The sequence below is a fragment of the Ailuropoda melanoleuca genome, unplaced genomic scaffold (assembly GCF_002007445.2).
Source record: "Ailuropoda melanoleuca isolate Jingjing unplaced genomic scaffold, ASM200744v2 unplaced-scaffold2628, whole genome shotgun sequence".
Classification (NCBI taxonomy): Eukaryota; Metazoa; Chordata; class Mammalia; order Carnivora; family Ursidae; genus Ailuropoda; species Ailuropoda melanoleuca.
The window spans coordinates 3,811-8,008 of NW_023196370.1; the positions used below are offsets into that span (position 1 = coordinate 3,811).

The window sequence follows — 4,198 nt, forward strand, 5'->3', positions numbered from 1 at the left end:
TCCATGGGGAACCGCCCAAGACAAAGCCTTCCCTGGGGGCAGTTCCTGTGCGTCCTGTTGCAGATGCTGCTGGACACGCAGCGATGAGGGCTTTCAAGCCACTGGCTCTGTCTCATTAGTGAAGTGCGTATCTACGTGGCCAAATGGGGGAGGACTCGCCCCCAGGGGGTCATCTCAGGTTCGTTTTAGCTCTATCGAGACCCGCAGGCAGAATACGATTTCTCGTAAGTCTTTGTTCTTATCTCAGCAACAAATCTATGTTTTAATGAACATTTTAATCTCAGGACAGTTTTAAATTTACAGAAAAATTATGACGACTGTGCAGAGAGCTTCAGGACACTTCAAGCCGCCTCCCGCATCGTGAACATTCTGTATGATATACAGTCCACTTGTCACACTCAATAACCAATACTGAGACATGATTATTAATTAAAGTCCATGCTTTCTCAGATTTCCTTAGTTCTTAATGTTCTGTTTCCTCTCCCAGGACACGGCACTTTTAGATGTTGTGTTTATCAGCCTGAGACGTTGTAACAGAATGCCACCGGCTGGGCTCTTGGAACAACAGACACTCAGGTCACGGTTCTGGAGCTGGAGGTCCAATGTCGTGGTCCTGCAAGGTCGGTTTCTGGGGAAGGCTCTCTTCCCGGTTTGCAGACGGTGGCCTTCTTTCTCTATCCTCACATGTCAGAGAGAGAAAGAGAGCAAGCTCTTTGGGGTCAGGCCCCCCACTTGCGATCTCATTTAAACTTAATTACTTCCATCAAGTCCTCATCTCCAAACCAGGCACCCTGGATGCTGAGGCTTCAATGTACGGGTCTGGCAGGAACATGACTCAATCCATAGCCAATGTCCTATCTCCTGAGGCTCTTGCTGGCCGTAGGAATGTCGCAGTCTTTCCTTGCTTTTGGTGACCTTGACAGTTTTGGGGAGTATGAGTCCGGGTATTTGTAGAATGTCCCTCGTTTGTCTGATGTTTTTGTCACGATTAGACTGGGGTCATGGGTTTGGGGAGGAAGATGGCACAGGTGAAGTGCAGTTGCGTGACAGCTTGTGTTAACCTGTCAAGGGTACACTGTCAACACGACTTGTCGGTGATGACCTTGAGGACCGACCAAGGTGTGTGTGTTAGGTTTCTGCGTAGTAAAGTTACGCTTTTTCCTCTGTATATTCTGCGCTTCTGGAAGGAAGAAATCTCTCTCTTTTTTTAAGATTTTATTTATTTGGAGAGGGAGGGAGAGGGAGAAGCAGGAGGGGAGCAGAAAGATCGATGTGGGACTCAGTCCCAGGACCCTGAGATCATGACCCGAGCTGAAGGCTGATGCTTAACTGAGCCAACCAGGTGCCCTCATTCAATCTTTTTATTGGAGATTGTATTAGAAACAAGGTCTAGTACTAGGCTTGTTCGCTGCTACTGGGTATTACTGCTTCCGGGCCTTCTCACTTGGCGGAGCAAGTGTGTATGCTAACCCTGTATAAACACATCTCTGCAACTATTTTTGTATGGAATCATTTTTTTTAAGATTTTATTTATTTATTTTAGAGAGAGAGAAAGAGCATGAGCAGGGGGAGTGGCAGAGGGAGAAGGAGTGAATCTCAAGCAGACTCCACACTGAGCGTGGAGCCCAAGACAGATCCATGACCCTGAGATCATGACCTGAATTGAAATCAAGAGTCCGATGCTTGACCGCCACCCAGGCGTCCCTGTATGGAACCATCTTTATTCATATTATCCTAAACATGAGTTTATACTGATGCCTCCAACTCTAGTCCTTCACCATGTGGATCATGCTAGACACCGCCCCTCGTTTTCCTTAACCTTCCACTCCAACCATGAGGAACCTGGCTCCCACCATCTGCTATCCATTTACTTAATGGTTCACCTCCAGTATCCACGTAGAGCTGCATCAGAATCATGATTTTGAGGGGACACAATTCAACCCATAACAGGCAGCATCCTTAGCAGCCCCTGGTGAGGGAGACATTTAGACACGGTTCTGGAAAGGACAAGCTACATAATTCATGGAGCTCGGTGCAAAATGAAAATGGGAGCCCTTGTCTAAAACTCATCAAGAATTTCAAGAAAGTGACAACAAGGAGTTAGATCAAACCCAGGGTGCGGCGGGACTGCCCAGGCTTCACACCCACGATCCTGCCAGTCTCGAGAAGTAGGGAGATGAGCTCTATATAGAAAAACCCTGTGGAAGGGGGAAGAGTTGAGGACAAATTCCGAATTTACCATTTATTCAGTATCACTTAACTTCTCCTCAATGTTACTGCAAACACAGAGACAGAGGGTGTCTGCAAACAGCCTGTGCACAGTTCTAAGTGTGAGCTGGCTGTGGGTGCAGATGTATTTGCACACTTCTTTTTTTTAAAAGATTCTAGGCAGCAAAGGCCTTCTCTTTCCACACCAACCTGGTCACACAGCCTGGCCCACTACCCATAAGAGGCTCCCAAGTGAGGTACTTCGGGACCTGTAGCTGGACCACAGAGGTCAGTAGAGTGGATCCAAGATGCCTGTGAAGTCTCTGAGGATGACCTTCTCCCACTCCGACAGCTGGGCCACCAAGCCCCAACTGGGATGCACGTCGTTTTTGCACTTCTTGACGTAGGCCCAGACTTCTTCCATGTCTGCTCATTCCAGTGCATGAGGAAGGCCAAGATGGTCGCACAGCTGCGACTGATGCCCAGGGTAGGAAAGACCAGGATGACCGAGCAAGCCGGAGGTGAATTTCAAGGAATGATAGAAGTGCCGTAAAAAGTGAAAAATGTTGGCTTCTGGGGAATCTTCTGTCTTGATGTGCAGAAGTTTGTCATTGTCGTCCATGAAAAATGGCCATCCTTCTTCCCACTCTTGCTGTGTCTTCAATGCTTGAAGACGTGTTCACAATGACGCCTTACCCCGTGCGGCTCTTACTCCCTTTTCCATACTCTGTGTCTCTGGGCGACGACCAACACCAGCTGAGGCCCCTTGCTGTGGACATACATGAGGTCCCCTTCCCTGGGGACTCTCTGTCTCCCATCCTTGGCCCTGGATGTTTCCACTTGGAAGCATGTCTGAGTCTTGCTTCTCTTTCATCTCAGCCATGTGCTTTCCCAGATATTGTACCATAAGCAGACTGTGTTCACCTCTTTCTCTGAACAGAATTTGTCCCACCCAGGGGACTCCCTTCCTCCAGGGCTTGGGGGGGGTTGGCTCGATTGTTTGGTGGGGGAGACTGTTGGCCCTCGGGCAGATCACTTCCTCCCTCAGGAACTTGGGTGAGTAACACAGAATGAGATGGTCATTCTTGGAGTTGAACCTCCACGCCAAGAACAAAGCAAAGCTAATTCCCAGAAACTGACCCCACAGAGTGTGTTCTGTGCTCTCCATTCCCGAGATGCAGGGCACACTCGTCTTCACCGCCAGCTGTTCATTAGCGTCCACCCCCCAGCAACTGTCAGTAGGTGGTAATGAGGAAAATTGGAACAGCAGTTGGGTTATGTATGGTGTTTAAATTAATTCCATCACACATCAATGCATGCAAGCGGTCTCTCTTCTCTAGTTGATAATTGTACACCAATTAACTTACTTCTGAGGGTCATTCTCGAATTCTAACCATGTTCCTGTCACATCCCTGGAGATGGAAATTCATTGCAGATTTGCTAAATCCTGCTCTTGTCTCTCCAGGGAGTCTCACACGATTATTCTACGAGGAGCTTCAGCACCAGTGAAGTGCTGGTGACCCAGACATGTGTCCCTCCTGCCCAGAGTCCCCGTGGGTACATGTGGTTATTCTTGGACTTCCCATGGCCATTCCCATGGCATTTCGAGCTCACCGTGCCCAAAGCTAAACGTATTATCTTTCCAAGCACACTCATCCTGCTCTCTCTAAATCAGTGGACGGCCAACCCTCCACAAACTAACCGGTCAGAAACACCCTTGCTCCATCCGTCCCAGCTGTACCACCCATCAGTCACCATGTGCTGGGAACTCTGGCTCTTCCTGGCTCTTCCACTGGCCACTCTGACCTCCACCGGTCCCTCCCCTCAGCAGATCCTCACCATTCCCCTTGATGGCACATTGTAGTCTCCCCACTGCATTGTCTGCCTCCGTGTTCTCTCCCCACCAACACTTTCCACGCACCGTGGCCAGAGGACTACAGAAATGTCATCTCATGCCCGGGTGTAGCTGCCTCCAGGCAGGATGTTAGTT

General features: G+C 49.1%; 1 pseudogene; it reads right to left on the reverse strand.

Moving 5' to 3' along the window:
- Positions 1 to 2,497: 2,497 nt before the first annotated feature.
- LOC109488368 lies at positions 2,498 to 3,588 on the reverse strand (annotated as a pseudogene).
- Between the last annotated feature and the right edge of the window lie 610 nt (positions 3,589 to 4,198).